Below are 25000 nucleotides of genomic sequence, written 5' to 3'. Positions count from 1 at the left end.
TTTTTCATCCTTTCGGGGTCAATAAAGTAACAGGTGATAAAGGCGTTGTGGGGAGCTGGCAGAAACGTTAATACACTGGGCAAAATGTTTAGTGGTATTTTGTATGTCTTTACATTCCGAGTTCAAATTCCGCCAAGATCGACTTTGCTTTTCATCCTTTCGGGCTCGATAAATTAAGTACCAGTTGCATACTGGGGTCGATTTGATCGACTGCCCCCCTCCCCAAAAATTTCAGACCTTGTGCCTAGAATAGAAAAGAATAAAATAAAATAACAGTCAAGTGCTGGCATTGATGTAACTGACCACCGCCTTCCCCCAAAATCTCAGGCCTTTTGCCTAGAGTAGAAAGGATTATTATTATTATTATTATTATTATTATTATTATTATTATTATTATTATTATTATTATAGACGTCATACAGTATACAATATCGTGAGGTTGTTGATTGAAGACATTGTGTTTACTGGGGGTTTGTACTGCTTGTCAAGTCACAACAAGGACCTCAGACAGACAGTACTTTACGCATGATGCGTGCAGTTCCTCCAAGTAATGCTGACTTTTGCAATACACCTAGATTGTAGAATATCTCTAAGGTTTCCAGTTGTTTTTTTCAGCTTGGGTGGTATTGAACCCAATGCTTTGATGACAATAGGGACAACCTTTATGTTTGGCTCTCGTAGCTGCCACATCTTATCAGTCTCAATTCTCAGGTCTCCATATTATCATCCTTTTCTCTTTCTTTCATGATGATATGTTGATCTCCTGGCACTGCTACGTCAGTTATTAGGCACTCTTGTTTGTCCCTCCTAAAGGTTACTGTATCCAGCCTTCGGTACTCTAATACCTTGCCTGTCTGGCAGTCAAAATTATTATTATTATTGTTGTTGTTGTTGTATTATCCTAACCCCTCCCCTCACAATTGCTGGCCTTGTGCCTAAATTATCATCATCATAACCATCAACCTTATTACTATTATTATTATTGTTATTATTATTATTATTATCAATATTATTACAATTAATCTATGTTTAGATTGTCAGTTCTTCAAACACATTAATCAAATGTCAAACTGGAAGAAGAAATATTTTTACAGCCAGCCAGGATAGACAGATAAGGCTTACGTGAGAGCGGGGGGGGGGGGTCATGTTTGGAGTTAGGGGTGATGGTCAGCTACTCTTTGATCCTTAGTTTTCTCTTCTCAGTCTGTTTGTCTGTCTGTCTCTCTCTCCCTTCATATATCTCTTACCTCTCTACTTTTCATAATATGTATTTAAGGGCATGTGTATCTATATCAGTGTGTGTGTGTGTGTGTGTTTATGTATATGGATGCACAGACTTAGTTGTGTGGTTCGCTTCCCAAACATTTGGTTCAGGGTTCAGTCCTACTGCACGGCACCTTGCACAAGTATCTTCTACTGTAGCACTGGGCTAACCAGAGCATTATGAATGGATTTCACAAATGGAAACTGAAAGAAGCCCTTAGCATATGTATGTATGCCTATGTGTGTCTGTGTGTCTGTAAATGAAATTATACAAGAGGACTGATGCAGCAGTATCATTGTAAACTGCTGCAAAAGCAAAGGAGATGTCTTAGAGAGAAGCAGTTGCAGAGGAATTAAATCATTGGGTCAGGTTATGAAGATCAGAGAGAAAGTCCTGGTACAATTGATTCATGACAGAATAGATTAGAAACGATGCAGTTTAGCTTTGAATCTCAAAGAGGTGCTGCAGATGCAATCTTCCTAGAGAGGCAACTACATGAGCAATACTTGGCTAAAGAGTCAACCATTATTCCTGGCTCTGTTGACCAGGGGAAGGCATTCAAAAGGGTACAGCATTCTGGTGGTCACTAAGTAAACTGGACATTGATGAATGGTTTGAGGGAGCTGTGCAAGCCATGTACAAAGACGCAGTAAGTAAAGCGAGAGTCAGCGATGTAAAGCGAGAGTCAACAATATAAAGTGAGAGTCAACAATGTAAAGTGAGAGTCAGCAATGTAAAGCGAGAGTCAACAATGTAAAGTGAGAGTCAACAATGTAAAGCGAGAGTCAACAATGTAAAGTGAGAGTCAGCGATGTAAAGTGAGAGTCAACAATGACTTCAGTGAGGAATTTAGTGTGAGGGTTAGAGTCCACCAAGGCACAGTTCTCAGCCCCCTCCTATTTATCATAGTCCTGCAGGCCATCACAGAGGAGTTTTGAAGACTGGCTGCCAATGGGATGGTCTAGTTCTCATAGCTGAATCTGTAGAGGAATCAGAGAAGAAATTCCAGGCATGGAAGCTAAATCTGGGGATGTGAGGCCTAGAGGTAAACTTAACAAAGATGAAGGTTTTAGCAGGAAAAAAGATGGGACCCCTTCTGGGAAATGGCCATGCTCAGTAGCTAGAAAAGGAGCAGGTATAAACTTCATATGTTGCACTCAGTGTATTCTGTGGACACTTAAGAGAAGTAATGGAAACTACAGGCAGACTATCAGAGAAGATAGGTTTCATATGTGATAGATGCACTGGAACAGTATATTCCAGAAACAGAAGCCCTTGAATACCCAGATGGCTCACTAGAAGTAGTTGATAAATTTTGTAACATAGGAGATGTCATCAGCAAGGGAGGTGGTTACTCTAGAAGTACAGTAGCCAGAGTAAGTACAGGGTGGAAAAAGTTCAAGGAGCTGCTACCACTGCTTTCAACAAAGGTCTTTTTCCACAGAGTGAAAGGCAGATTGTATGATGTTTGGGCTAGAATTGCAATGTTGCATGGTAGTGAGACATGGGCCTTGAATGCAAAGGACATGTAAAGACTGGAAAGAAATGAAGTGAGCAAGTTCTGTTGGATGTGTGATGTAAGTGTTCGGTAACAACATAGAATGAATGTTGATGTGAGAAAAACTTGGCTTGAGAACAATCAGGTTTAGTGAGCAAAAAAAAGAAGTCTCCACTGGTTTGGTTACATGATGCGTATGGATGAGAACAGTTGTATAAAGTGCCACCCACTATATGCGGCTGGAGAAGCCTGTGGATGAGGAAGGCCTAGGAAGACACGAGACAAAATGAAGGCTGACTTCAGAACCCTCAGCCACACAGAGGAAATGATGAAGGGCCAGGATATCTGGCTAGACAAGGTCCTGATAAAAACCTTGCTCATCATGGCAAAACTGACTTCTGGCGGCAATGCATTTGTATATATGTATGTGTGCATACATTGTGTGTGTGTGTGTGTGTGTGTGTGTGTATACATACATACATATATATATACAAAGAATAAGTCCAGAGGCTGATATGTTCGACTAAACACAGTGCTCCAGCATGGCCACAGTCAAAATGACTGAAACAAACAAATGAATAAAAGAATAATAACTCCAGACAAATAGCTAATCAGAATTAATTAGACAAACAATAATTAATCCATAAAATGGAAGCAGACACTGTATTAACACTTTGCTTATCTAAATCAGTGGTCCACATAAGACGTCCATATGGACCTTAGGGGTTTGTATGGCACATGGGGATCCATATGGCACTTGGGGGTCTATGTGACCCTTAGGGGGTCCGTATAAGATTTTGTGTTAAAATTTATTAGCAATGAATTGTTTATTCTTTTACAATCAATCAAATAATTAAATCTTTTTAAATAGACTTCCTAATAATATTTAATAATCCTTTCTACTATAAGCACAAGGCCTGAAATTTGAGGGAGGGGAATGAGTCGATTACATCGACCCTTGTAATCAACTGGTACTTATTTTGGTGTCAACAGAACCTCGATAAAGACAGAAAGCGCTAGAAGTGTGAAATGTGTAGCTGTGTATTCCTTTCTAAATGATGATGATGATGGTGGTGATGATGGCGACGATTACGATGGTGGTGGTGATGTAGATATGATGATGATGGTGATGATGACGACGACAACGGTTGTGGTGGTGGTGGTGGTGGTGGTGATACGATGATGATGGTGATGGTAGTGGTGATGATGATCATCATCGTGTTATGATTATATGTATTTTTATATATATATATGTATGTATGTATGTATGGATGGATGTGTGTGTGTGTGTGTGAGTGAGTGATTGGACAAATGATAGTCAGTGGCACTCAACACATTTGATAGGAGTCACATAAATTTTTAATAACAGTTTGCATTCAGCTCCACACGGCTTACAGATTTGTGGACCCATAGGACACTCCCCCTCCTCTCCTGACGTCTGATGAAATGGACATGTCCTACACGCCCACAAAAACTTTAAGTCATATGGAACTGAGATCAAACTCTTATTAAATATATATGTGTGCATATCAACATCATCATTTAACATCTGTTTGCCATGCTGGCATATATACACATACGCACATATATGTACATATATATATATATATATATATATATATATATATATATATATATATATATATATGTAAAGAAATGAAGCTAGCATGATCTGCTGGATGTGTAATGTAAGTGTGCACACACGACAGAGTGTAAGCGCCCTGAGAGAAATGTTGGACATAAGAAGCATCAGATGTGGTGTGCAAGAGAGACATTTGCGCTGGTATGGTCATGTACTACGGATGGACGAGGAGAGCTGTGTGAAGAAGTGTCACTCCCAAACAGTGGATGGAATCCGGGGTAGAGGGAGACCCAAGAAGACATGGGATGAGGTGGTGAAGCATGACCTTCGAACGTTGAGCAATGACAAAAGACAGAGACCTCTGGAGGTATGCTGTGACTGCAAAGACCGGCAAATAAAGTGAGTCCACAGCTGTAACCTACACCAGTGTCGCATAACCAGTCCCAGCCCACTCAAAAATACTTTGGATTGTAGGGAGACATGCTGTGCTAGGGAGACATGCTGTGCTTGAGGAGACCTATTGAGTTAAGTACATCAAAATGAAAATTAAATCGAAATTGTAATTGTGATCCCCGTGCCAGTGGCACGTAAAAAGCACCATCCGAACATGGCCGATGGCAGCGCTGCCTTGACTGGCTTCCATGCTGGTGGCATATAAAATGTGCCATCTGATTGTGGTCGTTGCCAGCCCCCTCCTGGCCCCTGTGCTGGTGGCACTTAAAAAGCACCCACAACACCCTCAGAGTGGTTGGCATTAGGAAGGCCATCCAGCTGTAGAAACATTGCCAGATCAGACTGGAGCCTGGTGCAGCCTCCTGGCTTCCCAGACCCCAATTGAACCGTCCAACCCATGCCAGCATGGAAAACGGACATTAAACAATGATGATGGTGATGATGATGATGATGATGATGTATATATATATATATATATATATATATATATATATATTAATAATGACGGTGGCTTGTTAGCAATTTTTCAACCAAAAGGCAAAAATATCTTCGTCACTAAAGTGACTGAGGGTGCTATTCAGAACCAGTAGTGCTACAAATATATATATATATATACACACACACACACACACACACACATATATATATATAATACAAAGAATATATATGCATGTATACACACATATATGTACATACTTACATCTACATGTGTATATATATGCATATCAGGGTACAGGACGTTAGAACAATGAACTACAGACAACGGAACGAACACATAGGAAAACGGAAAGCCACTTGGAATATTCTTTCATCAGCTGCCTCTATTCTAACCCGACGTTTCGAAGATAAGGCAGAACGTACTCTAGAATAGTCTCTTCCTGAGTAGTGGATCAACCCACTAAACAGAGGATTCCAAGGTGGCAAACACAAACCAAGACAGGAAAAATTGGACAGTGAAAACAACATTCAAAAGCCGTACGGCCAAACGCGAATCTGAGGTAGAACGCTAGTAGTTCGTCTTGCCTTCACAGAGGCTGGAGTGAAAAGAAAGCTGACCACAGGTCACACGAGAGCAGAGAGGATGTGCATATGTATGTACATATATAGAATACATCAAGTACAGGACATTACCAACGAGCGAAAAATACGTAAACACATAATGAGAGACAACTACAGGACAAAACACCACAAGAAGTCCAACATACATATATATAAGCATGTATGTGTATATGTATTTATATGTGTGTGTGTGTGTGTGTGTGTGTGTGTGTGTGTGTGTGTGTGTGTGTGTGTGTGTGTGTGTGTGTGTATGCGCGTGCTTTCCAAAGCAGCTCCTCAGATAGCAATATTGTGCATAATTTATATAACATTCAGCAATTAACAGCTCATAATGATGCTTTGAAACAATTGTGGTCAATCCATCTTCTCCTCTTAAAATTTGCACATTGGTGTGTATGTATGTGTGTGTGTGTGTGTGTGTGTGTGCGTGTGTGTGTGTATGTGTGTATATTTATATGTATGTGTGTGTTGAGCTTTCTTTGCCCTTTGCAAACTTTCTAATTCCTTTTTATTGAATCACTTGTCCACATCAAATTTAAAAGACATTTTCATTAGTTTGTGATAACAGAAAATGTTATTTTCTGTTTTCTTGCTCATATATCGTACACTTTCCTCCCATAAACACGCACTCACACACAACACCTCCACACACACATACACAACACACACAAATATACAAGTCACACACACATCTACAATACACAAGCATATAACACAAACACACACAACAACACGTCTCCACAGCCACACTCATATACAACACACACATTTACGCCCTCCATTATCAAACACCGACTCTCATTCCCCATCGTTCCTGTTCTTGTTGCAGTTCTTCTTCTTGATCTGATGCTTGTCATTGACCAACATCAAAGAACTGCCAATCCATTTTCAAAACAAGAAATCATTAAGAGAAGGACACGTTTCTCAGAAACACCATTAGGCAACAAACAGTCATGAAAGTTAACACCAATAACATATTTAATATTGTGAAAATCAAAACCTAATTAGAGACACTTAGTACTTATGTAATGAGGAAAAGACAAAGTGAGGTCAATGACCTTTTACTTAATTTCAATATTTTTTTCCTTTCTACCTCAAACATATAAAACTATTTCTTATTAGAGTTGTGACCTTGGTGACATAAAAACATTTCCTCTTCTCTCTTCAATTGATTTCAATCATTGGGCTATGGCCATGCTGGGGCACTGTGTTGATGGGCTTTTAGTCAAACAAATCAACCCCAGTACATATTTTATTCTTTTAGCTGGGTATTTATCCTAATGGCCTCTTTTGCCCAACTGCTAAGTTATAAGGCTGTAAACAAACCAATAATGGTTGTCTCACACACACACACACCATCCACACATTCAAACACAAACACACACACACACATGGTGATTTTTATATATGATTAAATGTTTGAAAGGTGGTGTTGTATGTAAAGTCATTGACCCAAATTTAATGTTTGTTCTATAACCAATGCTTCTTTATATATAATCATTACCAGCGTCGCCTTCTAGCACTTGTGCTGGTGGCATGTTAGAAAATCATTCGAGTGAGGTCGTTGCCAGTGCCGCTGGACTGGCTCCCGTGCAGGTGGCACGTAAAATACTCCACTTTGAGTGTGGCCGTTGCCAGTACCGCCTGACTGGCCTTTGTGCTGGTGGCACGTAAAAGTACCAACTACACTCTTGGAGTGGTTGGCGTTAGGAAGGGCATCCAGCTGTAGAAACTCTGCCAAATCAGATTGGAGCCTGATGTAGCCATCTGGTTTCACCAGTCCTCAGTCAAATCGTCCAACCCATGCTAGCATGGATAGCGGACGTTAAACGATGATGATGATGATGATGATGATGATGATGAGGATGATGATATAGACATGCAATGGGAGTCTTTTAGTATCCATCTACATATCCACTTACATGGCTTTGATCAGCCCAGGGTTATAATAGAAGGCATTTGCCCAAGGTGCTGTGCAGTGGAATTGAACATGAAATCACTTGATCCCAAAGTGACTTCTTAACCACACAGCCATTTTTTGGCGTTCATCTTCAGAGAATCACAAACATCACTGAGACTCATTGTAGCGCCATCTTAAGAATGGAACCAAATCAACAACAACCGCATCAGGAGCAATGACAGCAACAGTGGCTAATTAATAGTCTATCTAATATATTTGTGTCTAATTAGATATTCTGCCATTATTCTAATAAGCAGCTTGAATCTTGGCAATCCCAGTTGAGCAGGGTTCAAATCTTGCCAAAGACATTTATGAGAATATTAATAAATGGATAAAGGTTTGAGAGGAAATCAACGACTTTTGGCTGGCATCAACACACAGGCCTCGACTACAAATACCAGCGAGAGGTGTGTATGTGTATGCGTGTGTGTGTATATATATATATATACACACATATATACAAATATATATACACACACATATATATATACATACATACATATGTGTGTGTGTAAATATATATATATATATGTATATATATGTATGTGTATATATATATATATATATATATATATATATATATATATATATATATATATATATATATATATATATATATATATATATATATATATGTATGTATATATTTATGTGCATGTGTATATATATACATATATATATATATATATATATATATATATATATATATATATATGTATATATGTATGTATGTATGTGTGTGTGTATGTGTGTTTATCTGTATGTGTGTATATATGTAATGTCGGATTGATATCAGCAATGATAATCTCTGTTAGTTGATTTAATTATGTTGGAAGTGTGTCAAATCAGCCACAGAGGAGGAGAGTGGACAGAAATAAAACAGTTCGGGTTTTGTTTAATCAGAGAAAAAGCAACAACAACAACAGAAACCAAAAAAACAAAACAAAAACAAAACACAAAGATGATGATGTGTCTTTAACATTGTTTCATTAAATGACCTTTTTTTTCTGTCCAGTTAAAAAACTTCCATCGTCATCGTCATCGTAGCCATCAGTGGTGGCGTCATGGTTGGCAGTGGCATCATCGTCATCATTGTCGTCCTCACCATCCTCCTCCTCCTCCTCATCATCATCATCATCATTGTCATTGTTATTATCATCATCATTGTTATCACCACCACTACCACCACCACCACTGTTGCCTTCATCATCATCATCTTCATCGGCAGTGACATTTGATATTTGTTTCCCATGCTCGCATGGGTTGGTCAGTTTGAGAGGATATTCGGAATGAGCTGCAGGGCTGTGCCGAGCTCCTCTGTCAGTTATGGTGTGGTGTTTACACTTGATGCCCTTTCTAACTTCAATCCCCTTGCAATGAGTAATGGATTCATTCTTACATGTCACCAACACAGTTAAGATGCAAAACAAAAAATGCAATGGTCCCTCTGGTTGTGAAAAGCACTCGTGGCAAAGCCACATAAAAGTGCCTGTGCGGTGCCGCATAAAAGCACCCAGCACACTTTTTAAAGGGGTTGGCATTAGGAAGGGCATCCAGCCATAGAGACCATGCCAAAACAGACTGGAGTCTGGTGCAGCTTCCCTTCTTGCCAGCTGTGGTCAAACCATCAAACCCATGCCAGTTTGGAAAATGGATGTTAAATGATGATGATGATGATGATGATGTTTTACAGTTGTGTTCTTAAATTACTTTGGTTTTTATTCACGGGCAGAAGAGCAATACCCAGGACCTATTTTTGCAGAGATTCAAAGATAGGTGGAAGAAAGGAAGAAAGGAGGAAAGTATTCTTAGACCAAAGACATACATGCCCTGAATACATGCGACAGAGTGAACTTTGCTAGATGCACCCAAGGACCAATTGGTGATGTTACTAAATTAGGCAATAGATTAATCTGGCCACCACAGGACTGGTCCTTCTGATCATATTCCAGTTACCATCTACCAAATATTACTCACAACACTTGTTGAGCTGAGACTACAAGTAGAAGAGATACTTGCTTAATATTTTGTCTACCAAACTGATTTTGTGCCATATTTTCTTTTGCACCAACGGTCCAATTTTGTCATGAATTATGCATTTCTTTAAATTTTCTAACCATAGACTGTCAGAATGATGTAGACACCTCTGATGAGAACCCAATAAGGTTCAAAAATCGATTAAGGCTGATCATCGTTTCTTCAGTCTTCAGAGAAATGGCTGAAATTTGCCCTGTTTATAATTATACCATATGTTACATATATATATATACACATATTTTATAATTCTATACATAATTATAACAAGGGCTTGGCTTGTGCCTCACCACGCACTAAAAAATAGACGTCAAAAGACACTATTAGCCTCATTAATTAGGTTAAATAGTCATGGTGGTATTCGTGTCATTTGATGTCTATTTTTCAGAGCATGGTGAGGCGCAAGCCAAGCCCTTGTTATAATTATGTATAGAATTATAAAATATTTATAAAATTTACCTATGAGGTTTTATTTCTGCACTGACCACCTATTAAAAATCATTAATGATTTTTACCCTTTATTATTATTATTATTATTATTATTATTATTATTATTATTATTATTATTATTATTATATATACAATGGGTATATTATAGACATTATATATTTCAACAGCAGTGCTTCAGCATGGCCACAGCTCTAAGCTGAAACTATGAAAAAAAATATATATATATGTTCTAGTTCATTAACTACCACATTAATTTAAAGCAAGGCTATCAACAGTGACTCCCCCAGTTCAAAATGAATATTATATCCATTCTGTGATACACATGGTACAAAAGTGTTCAAATGTCCGTTATGCCTCCATTTATGGATTTTTTCCCTGCTACAGAATATATTCCAGATTCTGTTATCTAAGTCTTAATGGCTTCTTTTTCATAAAAATTATTTTATGGAGGGCACCACTTCAACGATGGAGACTTGCGTCCTTCCCATATCTGTATTCTATAAATTTCTTAAAATTCGATCAATATATTTTGAACCACAGTAACGTGAAGCTCCATGAAAACACATCATAACTGGCAGTCACCAGTGACTCACATAGTATATTAAGAATACAGTGTGGTGAGTCACTGGTGACTCACATCTATACTAAGAATATAGCATGAGGAATCACCAGTCATTCCCATGGTATATTAAGAATACAGCATGGGGAGTCACCAGTGACTCCTATGGTATACTAAGATTATAGTATGGGGAGTCACCGGTGATTCCCATGGTATACTGAGAACATAGCGTAGAGAGTCACCAGTGATTCCCATAGTAAGCAAAGTGTTAAGGTGTCACATGGCACCTTAGGGTAGTTAAGAAGCCAACTTCTTGATTGCACAACCACATCTGCCAACGTCCCACCCATACGGGGCAAGTGTAAGGTAGAGGTTACTTTATTCACAAGTTTATGCTGAGATGGATTTTTGCAGAAAACAACCCCATCGTCTTATTATCCACCAAACCTCCCCCCCACTCATTAACCTAATTAACGAGGCTACAGACATTGTGAAATATCAAAATCTATTGGCAACTAATCAAATACTAAGATGGAACAAATCAAAGTAATGTTTCGTATTAAATATTTAATCACCTCTTTTATCATTTCACTGTTTTCCTTTCATTGGACGGTGGCCATGCTGGGGCATCACCTGCAAGGGTTGCTATATTGAAATTGGTTGCTATATTGAAATCCACCTCTACCACTAACAGCTACTTCTTTTTATCAACCACAAAAAAAAAAAATGACAGGCAACATGGACCCGAGTATCATTTGAACAAAGAGAATCCCAACCAAACACCCCCAAAATACTACATCAGACTCTCTACTGATTCTGCCACACATAACTCTCATGAAAATTTCATGCTAGTTTATATTTTAAGCGCCATTTGTTAATGCCAAACCTATTTTACTATATTCTTTATTAATCTCAAAATTAATTGACAGAATGGTTGTGAAATACATCAAAAGAGTGAATATGACTCTCTAATGGCTAAGCAGTTTTGCCACCAGTTAATTGCTTACTCCTTTTGGGTGTTAGATAAATAAAATTATAAACAAAAATAGATTATATCAATTTAACCCTTTAGGCATTCCGATTGTTCTGTCAAATGCTTATTTATTCATAATGTTTTGAATTAATTATGCATTACTTCATAGCTTTGAGATTTCAGTGATGCAAACGTTTAGTTTTAGAATGGCATTGTCGGTTAAGTGCGAGAGACCAGATCTGGCCAGATTGAACATAAAACAGGTAGAATATTTAGGTCAGGTATGACTGGTTTAAATGATAAAGGGTTAATATAATTGTTGAGGTAGGGTGGGGTGGGGGTGGGGGTGGCAGAAACGTTAGCATGCCAGGTGAAATGCTTATTGGTATTTTGTCTGTCTTTACATTCTGAGTTCAAATTCCACCAAAGTCGACTTTGCCTTTCATCCTTTCAGGGTCGATAAATTAAGTACCAGTTGCATACTCGGGGCGATCTAATCAACTGGCTCCCTAATCCGTTTTTCTGTCCTTGTTTGTCCCCTCTATGTTTAGCCCCTTGTGGGCAATAAAGAAATATATATATATATACATATAAGGCAAGGAAGAAGATATTTAATTGACAAACAGTAGAGTAGAGTTGTATTCATTTATTTATTTATTTATTTATTCCTATGATTGTAATTAATAAATCGATCTTGCTGATGTTTGTCAATTGAATCTCTTCTCCATTTTCTTCCTTGCCTTATAAATTCTGGATAAACTTCCAGTTTTACCCCCCCCCCCCCTCATGCCTATTATTCGATTGTACTATTGCCCTGCAACAGTAAGCCTTTGAATATAAATAGGTATACGTCCAGTAGTTTATTGGATATTTATTATCCCTTAGATGGTTGCTTAACCTCTAACTCATACAGACATATATATAATCCAACGAACCTTTATGCAGATATACCTTTTTAAAGGGATGTGATAAACCTATTATAATGGGTAATACTAACTGTATTTTTTCTTTTTCTTTTTCTTTTTTCTTTTGTGATGTAATCTTTGGACTGGCAATGTTTGCAGCTGAAGATAGCTTTAAACCATCTTTTATATCAATAATATACCTATACTGATGTAATGACAGATTGTTTATAAAGCTTGAAACACGTGTACCACGATATCCTTTGTGTTCTGTTTTCAATTTGTTTGATATATATATATATATATCATCATCATCATCATCATCGTTTAACGTCCGCTTTCCATGCTAGCATGGGTTGGACGATTTGACTGAGGACTGGTGAAACCGGATGGCAACACCAGGCTCCAGTCTGATTTGGCAGAGTTTCTACAGCTGGATGCCCTTCCTAACGCCAACCACCCATATATATATATATATACGATGGGTTTCTTTCAATTTCCATCTACCAAATCCACTCACAAGGCTTTGGTCGGCCTGAGGCTATAGTAGAAGACACTTGTCCAAGGTGTCACGCAGTGGGACTGAACCCAGAATCATGTCTGGGAAGCAAACATCTTACAACACAGCAACGCCTGTGTCTTGAAATTGGATAAATAATTCTGGGACTTACCGGCTTAGACTTTGGACTTTGGTTCCTTAAGTTTCAAGATTCAGAAGAGAGAGGAATACCATGGCATTTGGAGGTTTAGGCTTCTTAAGGGCCCTTAATCTTCTAATAGTCCAGGATTCTGTTGAGTCCTCAAACTTTGGTTGGCATTAAAATGTTATCACTTGGTATGTTCTGAAAAGAAAAAAAATCCACGTTTTAAATTTCCTCAATCCTTTTAATACTCACTCACCAGACACTTACCTCCACCCACCTCCCCATGCCACACACACACACAAGGCCTGGAATTTGGGGGAAGTGAGGTAGTCGATGACATCATCCCAAGTACTCAGTTGGTACTTAGTTTATTGACCTCAAAAAGATAAAAGGCTAAGTCCACCTTGGTATTCTTTGAACTCAGAGCAGCAATGGTTATCACATACAACACACAGCAAGAAAAACTATAAGACTTTGCACACATTCCATAAAATACCACTAATAGAATAGTACTATCAATAAGAAACATCACATAGAACCCACTAACACATTTTGGCTTCAAATTTTAGCACAAGGCCAGCATGTTCAGGGGAGAGGGAAAAGTCGATTACATCAACCCCAGGGATCAACTGGTTACTCATTTTATCAACCCTGAAAGGATGACAAGCAAAATCAACCTCAGCAGAATTTGAACTCAGAACGTAAAGATGAAAGATTCATTGCGCATGGTTCGATACAGCATAGATCCACATATATACAGAATTTAAATTTAAATTAAGTAATGGTTTACCTGTATAATAGGAACTAGTTGTATCTCCTCAGATAATATACAACCGCTGTCTCCATAAATGAATATTTGATTTCGATGCTATACATATATATATATATATATATATATATATATATATATATATATATATATATATATATTTATATATGTATATATATGTGTGTGTGTATATATATATATATGTATGTATGTATGTATGTATATGTATATATATATATATGTATATATATATATATATTTATTTATATATATATATATTTATATATATATATATATATATATATATATATATATATATATATATATATATATATATATATATATATATATATATATACCCATACATAAGAATGAGCATATTAAAAGGGGGCCGTGGGAAAACTCATTTAAATAAAAGGGATCCTTGGTAGTGAAAAGGTTGGGAACCACTGCACTACACGTTGTTATTGCATGGAGTATTATCAAAACAATAAAACCACAAGAAACTACATACATTACATGGAGTGGTTCTTAATCTGGATGGTAGTACTCCATGAGAGAATCATGAGCTTCGAAGAAAACAACAAAGGTCAAGGCTAGTAAAGGTCAAAGGCCAGCAAAAGGTCAATGAATGTCAAGGAGGTGGCAAATGTCAATGGGGCAATGGTGGTGGTGGGGGGCGTGAGTTTTCTTAGAAATATAATATTTAAATCAATCCTATTGTTATATCATCAACATCATCATCATCATTTAATGTCCCTTCTTCCATGCTGGCATGGGCTGGCCAGTTTGACAGAACTGATGGGCCAGAGGACTGCACAGAGATCCAATCTTTGCTTTGGTATCATTTCCAAACAATAATGAAACATATTCTTAAAAGAAAGATAGAGAGAGAGAGAGTTCCAGTGTGTGTGTGTGTTTGTGTCACTTTGTTTGGAGAGAGAGAGAGAGAGAGAGAGAGAGAGAGAGAGAAAGAGAGAAAGAGAGAGAGAGGGAGTGGTAAAAAATAACATGAATTACACAAGCAAAACTTGAGGCAAAGAGGAAACAAACAAAATTACTGCTCAAAATAATGCATACCTGAAAAGTGTAGAAATATAAAGTATGAAAAAAAAAATACAAGGAACAAAGAAGTGTACAATGAAAAAAGAAGAAACAAAAACGAATCTGATGTGTTGGATAATACTCTTTAGAAAAGAGAAGAAAAAGAAAAACAAAAGAGCTGAGAGACAGGGGAGAAAAGAACTGTATGATACCGAAACTGTTTGTTCATCAAGCATAAAATTTCTTAAACTAAAGCTAACACAAAGACTAAATTGAATGTCAGTCTGACCTGTTCTGTGTGACCAACTTTATTATCAGCAAACATTCTTTTGTGAAACCTAAAACACCACAAAAACCAACCCTATATACATAGAATCTCATGGTCTCAATTTGACACATCTGCTTTCACCTTTACTTCTATTACTGACTGAACCCTAAACAATAACCAAATTCCCACATCAAACCAAAATAAATCTCCTCACTATACTTTTCTGTTAACTCACACCCTACGAAACACATACTTTCCTCTTATTTTCATATCTCTCACAACCTTAGAATCATTCATATAGTTCCACTTACCACAAAATATAATACCTGACAAGAAGAATCAAAATAAATCACAGCCTAAAAATGAACAAGCCAAATCTTTGAAGGCATTGGAACCATTTCCTTATAATTTAAAACATAAAGAGCTGGGTTAAAACGCCACTAAACATATTGCCTAATATGCTAGTGATTTCAGTAGCTTGCTACCTTATCATTATTATCATCATCATTATTATTATTATTATTATTATTATTATTATTATTATTATTAATGATAATAATAACAATGATGATGATAATGATGATGATGAGGATGATGATGACGATGATAATAATAATAATATATTCGTAGACACAACAGAGCTAGGACCTATATATGCTGGAAGCTATGTCAACACTATGGAATAACAATTAGGTTATTTGGGTAGATTTGTTGGCACATGCATAGCTGTGTGGTAAAGAAGCTAGCTTTGGAATCATGTGGAGTCAGGTTCAGTTCCGTTACGGGAAACTTTGGACAAATGTCTTCTACTATAACCTTTGATCAAACAATGCTGTGTAAGTGAATCTGGTAAATGGAAACAACGTGCCAGTTCTATGTGTATATACATATACATACATACATATATATATATATATATATATATATATATATATATATATATATATATATATATATATATATATACATATATATATAGAAGACATTTGTCCAAAGTTGTCCATGCTAGGCCACTTGGTTTTAAATTGAATTAATATTCAATTTATTACCCCACCTCTCTCTCTCTCTCTCTATATATATATATATATATATATATATATATATATAGAGAGAGAGAGAGAGAGAGGGGGGTGATAAATTGAATAGAAAACCATGCCAAATCAGTCTGGAGTCTGGTGCAGCCTTCTAGCTTACCAGCCCTGGTCAAACTGTCCAACCCATGCCAGAACGGACGATGGACTATTTAATAATAACCAGAGTTTGTCTGACAGGATTCCTCACAATTTCCACCGTTTGGGATTGGGCCAAGACTATGGTAGAAGGTAATTTCCCAAGGTATCCCGAAAGGTGACTGAAATCACATGACTAAGAAGCCAATTTTTTAGCCACGTGGTCAAGTCTGGAAACATAAACTAACTAATCCTCAATTAATCAAGACTAAGAAATCTTGTTAATTACTTCTGAGGATGAGTGAAACTGTGGATTATCAGATTATAGATATCTACAATATATTTGAACTCATGGAATCAATATAACAGAAATGAAATGTTGGGGTCGCTTTAGATTAAATCCAAAAGTTATCTTAAACTGTAGTTCAAGTGAGATTATAAATTACAGCAAATTATGTGGAGTCCAACCCATGCCAGCACAGAAAACCAACATTAAATGATGGTGATGACGATGATGATGATGATGATGATGTATTTTAGGATGTGTTGTATTGTTGTTGTTATTGCTGTGGTTGTCTCAGTAAAATTTCAATGTTGTTATTTATTTTACTCATTTATTATTTTGTTACCATATTTCCATTTGTTACCATATTTCATTTCGATTTTCAAATAATAAAGAATCTACAGTTCTATATTTAAGAGATGAGGAATTATGTACATTATTTACATTTGACAGATATTTGTCTTCATCTTGTTTGTTGTTAACACAAAGTTTCGGCTGATATACCCTCCAGCCTTCTTCAGGTGTCTTGGGGAAATTTCAAACCTGGGTTCTCATTCCTAAGGTACTTTTTGATATTATTATTATTATTATTATTATTATTATTATTCAGGTCTGCCTGGAATCGAACTTGGAATCTTGGGGTTAGTAGCCCACACTCTTAACCTCTACGCCACGGGCATATGATGTAGTGGTTAAGAGCACAGGATACTAATCCCAAAATTCTGAGTTCGATTCCAGGCAGTGACCTGAATGATAATAATAATAATAATAATAATAATAATAATAATAATAATAATAACAATAATAATAATAATAATAATAATGACAGCGAAACGGTCTGATTACTACCTAGCTCAGATACCAGGAAACCCCAAAATGGCTGAAGTTCAAAAGATAGTGCTCATGGGAACTGCCCATATCCTACGTAAAATACTGTCTATGTGATCTCAAATTTTAAAACAAACACATAATTTTCTTATGGTTTCTTAAACATTCACTTGAACAAAACTGTACAAATCCAAATATATGGTACCCTAGGCATAACACCTACATGAACTTCTAACTTGTTGTCTCTTGAGGTCTCTGGGTGAGACTTGGATCCAACTTGTACAAATGCAAAACAAAAGTCAAACATAAAATAATAATAATAATAATAATAATAATAATAATAATAATAATAATAAATAATAACAACAACATTGAAAAATAAGCTAGTGACAACCTGAGGGGAAAAGAGCAGCAGGGTACCCTCAGACCACATGGTGAAAGATCATTGACAAAGAAAGGAGATGAGGAGGGTGGAGGGGCTGGAATGAGACCAGAACTGTAGCAGGAAACAGAACTGATTGGAGAGATCATGTTGTGGCCTTAAGTGCCTTGTGATTGTCTGATTGTGAACCAAAGACCTTAACCATCAACCTGTGTGCCTTCACTGATGTGATCTCAATTACTTAGTTGCCATGGAAACCAGGAATTTGGCCCTAGGAGTCTCAGGACTTAAGACAGTAACATAACAGGTGTGTATGACTTATTGTGAAGATGTTGAGGACCCAGGTAACGGTGGTATTATTTGTGTTATTACAGACCCTTAAGCTCTGAGTTCAAATACCACCAAAGTCAACTTCATTTCTCATCTTTTCAGAATTGGTAAATTAAGTACCAGTTGCATACTGGGTCAATGTGATTGACTTTACCCCCTCCTCCAAATTTCAGGCCTTGTGCCTATAATAGAAATGATTATTATTATTATTATTATTATTATTATTATTATTATTATTATTATTATTATGGCAGTGAGCTGGCAGAATCATTAGCATGCCAGACAAAATACTAAGCGGTATTTCTTGAGTTCAAATTCAGCTGAGGTCGACTTTGCCTTTCATCCTTTCGGGGTCAATAAATTAAAGTACCAGTTGCATACTGGGGACCAATCTAATCGACTGCCCCCCACCCCCAAAACTTTTGCATCTCGTACCTAAAGTAGAAAAGATTATAATGATTATTATTATTATTATTACTATTATTATTATTTTTATTATTATTATTATTATTATCATCATCATCATCATCGTCATCCCACCCCCACATACACCCTTTTTTTAAACCTTTGTATATTATGTACAAGTCCTTTCTTTTCCATTGTATACATACCTTTTTTTTTTGTTATTTAATTATTTTATCATTTAATTATATGTAAACCCCCAACACCATATTTGTCTTTGCATTGACCCCTTCATCCTTCGCCCTGGCATGAAATCATCATCATCATCATCATCATCATCATCACCATCATTATTATTATTATTATTATTATTATTTGATAGCAAAGCCATTCATTAGCTATATAGCCCTCAATCCCTGAAGCCCCCCCCCCCCCCCCACATCCACCCAGGCAAGCTACCCAGTGATCCCGCCCAGCACTCAAGACCTTACAACAAGACAGATTCAATGCATTGTTCATGCGGTGTTTATTGTAGCTGGTCAAATGTGATTGTGCATCATTTTGCCTTCTCCTCTGTGTTGAGAATGTTGTACAGCAGTTGCCAGCAATCCTGTCTATTTTCGTCTTTTCTCTAGATTTCGTGTGTTTATGGTGTATGCGATGGTTTTTCTGGTGTTGGAGACAGGGGAAACTGGTAGGGGGTGACGGTGTCAATGGTGGTGGTGGTGGTGGTGGAGGGTGATGGTGTCAATGGTTGTGGTCATGGTGTTGGTGGTGGTGGTGGTGGCGGTGGTTGCTTTGTGGTTGTAGTAATAACAGTGATTATAATAACTGACGATCTCATGATAATGATGATGATGATGATGACGATGACTACGTTGACAACGGTAACAGTGTCTTAGTGACGATGACGATGATTGCGATGACGACGATGACGACGATGATGATGACGATGACAACGTGCACAATGTTGACGATGATGGTGAAGATGTCAACAGTTTAGCAATGTTGCTGTCGATGATGAAAATGATGATGATGACGATGATGATGAGGCGGAGGAGGATGACAACGACAACGATGATGATGACATCGATGCTGCTGCTGCTGCTACTACTACTACTACTACTACTACTACTACTAATGGTGATTGTACGTCTGTATTGCTAACTGTAGGAATCCATCGAGAAACCAAGATACAACGAACCTCATCGTAGTGTTTCTTCCATTGACAAAAATGTAACAACACGCCACCACCTTCCCCACCGTTATTGCTACCCGCCACCAGCACCACCACCGCCGCCACCAGCACCACCACCGCCGCCGCCAGCACCACCACCGCCGCCACCAGCACCACCACCGCCGCCACCAGCACCACCACCGCCGCCGCCATCACCAGAATGTCTGAGCAGTTCCGCGCGGGAGAACGAAGTCGGGAGACGGGTGGGTATGGAAGAACTAGGTAACAGCAGTGATGATGATGATGATGATGATGATGATGATGATGATGATGATGATGATGATGGTGGTGGTGGTGGTGGTGGTGATGTCGACAGCAAGAGGTTCGTGTGTACGTGCGCGAATGTGATGGTGATGGTGATGGTGGTGGTGGTGGTGGTGGTGATGGGGGGGGGGGGGGGTTATCTGAGGGGATCGATATGCGATATTTTTAGGATATGTGTTTACAACAGCGTGCTGTGATAATATCATATCATCTCATAGTAAAGTGTAGACACAATACGGTAACATCGTCTTGTAGTAAACTCTACTCAGAACTCTATCATATACACACTACAGTAATGTCATTTTGCAGAAAACACTACACAGGGCCGAGTTACCGATACACACAATATACATACATACATACATACATATATATACTACATTAATATTAACTACTGGTAATATCATGCAGTAAACACTATATAGAGCAATGTAACATAGATGCAATATATCTTTATATACTATAATATCGATACATTTCAGTAAATATCACATTGTAAACTCTACATACAGTTAGCTGTATTGGAGATATATACACACTGCAGCAGTAATTCTCAACCATTTTTTTTTTCACCTATGGACCTGTTTGATTGGGTTTAAATTTTTTTATTGTATTTTTTATAGTGAGATATTGTTAGGAACTGTATATTAAAAAAAAAAGAAAAATTGTTAAAATATCTTGTGTGGAGAGTCTAAAACAATTTATTTGCACGTAAAGTTTAAAAACAAAATCTTATATGGACCCCGCCAAAAGTCACTAAGACCCATCGTCGTCTTTGTAGTAATATATGTATATATATATATATATATATATATATATATATATATATAATGAATATTTAGTATAAGCAACAGAGTGACTCAAAGGCCGAGGGTTTCGTGCGTTAGCACTTACAAAACATCACCAAGCCTATATATGTATATATGTGTGTGTGTGTGTGTGTGTATGTATGTATATATACTTAGAAAATCTATGTGTGTATCTGTATATGCACGTAGTAATCCATATTTCTATATCGTATCACATACGTACACTGGAGAGTGTAATGCGATTGTAAGCAATCCGTGTGATATGCATATGAAGGAGTGTGTACACATACAAATACACACACATATATATTTATACATATATGTACATATATATATATATATACATACATATACATACATACATACATATATATATATATATATATATATATATATATATATATATATATATATATATATATATGTATGTATGTATGTATGTATACATGTGTATATATATATGTATGTATAATTATTATAATAGGAAATAGCCTCTCTCTCTCACTTATATAATACGCACATGTATCACACGAACACATCACATATAATATCATACGCGCTCACACAATTTCTCTCTCTCTCTCACACACACACATACACACACACACACATCACACAGTGAAAGATCGAGAGAGCCTGTACTTGGTCATTCAAAGTGCTAGAAATAGTAGTCAAATTTCCCTCAAAACAGGCTGTCATCATGAAGTAAAGATAGATGCGTAGGATATACTGGACAGTGTAACCACAAGCAAAATAAACGGGACAGTCACAGCTGGAACGCCTTCTGACAGGTGTGAACAATGACCTGGGACTACACAGCAACATATTACACACACACACACACACACACATCGTACTACACGAAAGCTTATACAACACATCAGGCATATAACATGCCACACATCACAAGGGGAAGTCTATGTGGTCACCCAATATACTAGAAATAACAGCCAAGTATCCCCTTACACACAATAAACTCAAGCCATACCATCATAAAATAAGGAATGGTACATTGAATATTGTAGCCCTTGATACTCTTACAAAAAGAGATAGTCATGTTTGGAGAGCCTTTGCACATAGGTCTGCTGGATTAAGACTAGATGGGAGCTAAATAAGAACATTTCACACCTACACGCATGCATACATACATACATACATACATACATGCATTTATATGTGTGTGTGTGTGTGTGTATACACATATACATCATATCATCATCATTGTGTAACATCCGCCTTATATATACATATGTGTGTGTGTATGTATGTATGCATATATATGTATGTATGTATATATATATATATACAAACACACACAATACTTACATTTCTATACATACCTACATCCTTCTATACATATATAAAATACACACACATACACATGCATATATACACATACAAATAAATCATTCAAGTACACATGCGCACGCAATATATCTCCATTTATACGCACTTATGCACATACATACATACATACATATATACATATATAAATACATACATACATGCGCATGGATACAAACGCGCAGTCTCTATACATACAGAGAAACAAACATACGCACTTCTGAAAAAAGCGCGCGGATATCAGACATACACGTACACATCTAATTACTTGGATACACATACACGCGCTTCTACACACATGCATACACGCACACATAAACTAGACTCACCCACATAGAAGCGTATCTGTAAGCCCCAGAATATATGTACAGAAACACACAGAAACAAATAGATATATTCACACACACACACGCACAAACTTATAGATACACATCTGCGCGCGCGCGCGCATGTGTGTGCGAGTGTGCGTGTGTATGTGTGTCTGTGTATGTACGATTGCGCCGTAATGTTCAGCAAGTTCTGATACTACAATTACACATACACACGTAGACAATTATATAATAATTATATGTGTACACACTAACATACCTACACGCGCACATACTTATATACCCTTATGTATATACACACATAGAGTGTCCTTCTATCTATCTATCTCTCTTTCTCTCTCTCTCTCTCTCTCACTCTCTCAGTCACTCATTCATTCACGCTCGCATACATACACACCATCTCACAAACACATATACAATCTCACAACCATACACACCCACACGTACTTTCGCTTTCATTTTGTCCATCAACATGTGTGTTTAAGTGTTTATTTAAGATTCTTTTGATAACTATTGCTATGTGTATACGCGTATCAATGCGTTTGTATGTATAATATATGAGTGTTGTGCATACGACAAGAATGGAAACGCGCTAGTATGTGTGTGCGTGCGTGTGTGTATGTGTGTGTGTATTGGGCTTGTGACTGAGCGTATACAGGATCTGTCTGTGTGCGTGTGTAATTGTGACTGCGTTTATGGGATCTGTGTGGGTGCGCGCATGTGTGTGTGTTTGTGTATGTGTGTGTGTGTGTGTGTGTGGCGTGGTGTCTGTGCGCGTGCTCTTGTGTGTGTCTGTGCGCGTGCTCTTGTGTGTGTATGTGTGCGTGCGAATGTATTTCGATCCGGCAACAACCGTGTTAAAAATTTGGTAGGATTCACATATAAAGGAGAGAGAGAGGGGGGGAGGAAGGGAGGGGTGTTGATCAAGGTAATTTACTGGTTGACAGTTAATGGAGTGAAGGGAGGGAAGTGGATAGGAAAGGGGTGGAGAATATTTCAGTCGGATGGCTGGATGGGTGGGCGTACGGGCAGATGGATGGAGACAGAGAGAGAGAGAGTTAGCAGAGGTTGATGTGTGTGGCGCGCGTGTGTGTGTGTGTGTATGTGTGTGTGTGTGTGGTATGTATATGATTGGAGAAAGAGAGACAGCGTGAGAGTGACAGAGTTAAAATAAACCTGAAGTGTTTGGGTGTGTATGTGTACTGCATGTATAAGTGTGCGTGTGTATATGAATGTGCGTAAACATATGCGTGTGCGCATATACCTAATGTGTGCGATTGGACAAAGGGAGAGAGAGAGAGAGAGAGCAAAGGACAGGGAAAGACAAAGGGTGTCAGTTTGGAACAACGAGAGAAGAGAGAAAGTGTACGAAGGAAGATAGCTTGTTGAGGGATAGCGGGATAAACATATGGATGTAGACAGATAGATGTTATATAGACAGAGAAGGAGAGAAAGTACGAGAAAGGAGGGAAAAGGGACAGAGAGAGAGAGGGGGGGGGGAGAAGACGGAGAAGTCCAAAGGTGAAAAGCGAAAGTTAAAGACGTTTTTCTTCTCTTGCACATACATTATACAACTGCAACACACACACACACACACACACACACACACACACACACGTACTCACGCACGCACAAAATACACGCACTTATAGACTAAACATAACTATATAAAAGGGATCTTTCATCTTTACAGAACTATATCCTTCCATCAATCCATCAATACACACACACACACATGTGTGTGTGTGTATGCGTGCATGCATGTTTGTATATATATATATATATATATATATATATATATATATATATATATATATATATATACACATACATATATATATACACACACATACATATGTATATATGTATGTGTGTGTATGTATATACGCATGTATGTATTATGTATGTATGTATATACATACAGACGCACACATATGTGTGTGCGTGTGTACACAGATAGGAAGATAAATAGATAGACAGACAGACAGACAGACATACAGACAGACAGACAGATAGATAGATAGATAGATAAATAGATAGATAGATAGATAGATAGAGAGAGAGAGATAGGTGGATAGATAGATAGATAGATAGATAGATAATAGGTGGAAAGATAGATAGATAGATAGATAGATAGATAGATAGATAGATAGATAAATAGATA

General features: G+C 37.4%; 2 protein-coding genes across 3 annotated transcripts in view; one reads left to right on the top strand and one right to left on the bottom strand.

Moving 5' to 3' along the window:
• The window catches only part of LOC106878761 (uncharacterized), a 145346-nt gene that overhangs the window by 47039 nt on the left and 73307 nt on the right, over positions 1-25000 (top strand). The gene's annotated exons all lie outside the window — the stretch shown is intronic.
• Positions 1-25000, bottom strand: part of LOC106878762 (monocarboxylate transporter 13) — a 44991-nt gene that overhangs the window by 19541 nt on the left and 450 nt on the right. Inside the window, exon 2 of the mRNA XM_014928086.3 lies at positions 13406-13576. The gene's annotated coding sequence lies outside the window, so the exon portion shown is untranslated. The remainder of the gene's footprint in view (positions 1-13405; positions 13577-25000) is intronic.

The sequence above is a fragment of the Octopus bimaculoides genome, chromosome 4 (assembly GCF_046866305.1).
Source record: "Octopus bimaculoides isolate indiv1 chromosome 4, ASM4686630v1, whole genome shotgun sequence".
Lineage (NCBI taxonomy): Eukaryota > Metazoa > Mollusca > Cephalopoda > Octopoda > Octopodidae > Octopus > Octopus bimaculoides.
Note: the sequence above shows the minus strand (reverse complement) of the source record. Positions and strands in the feature narration are given on the sequence as shown.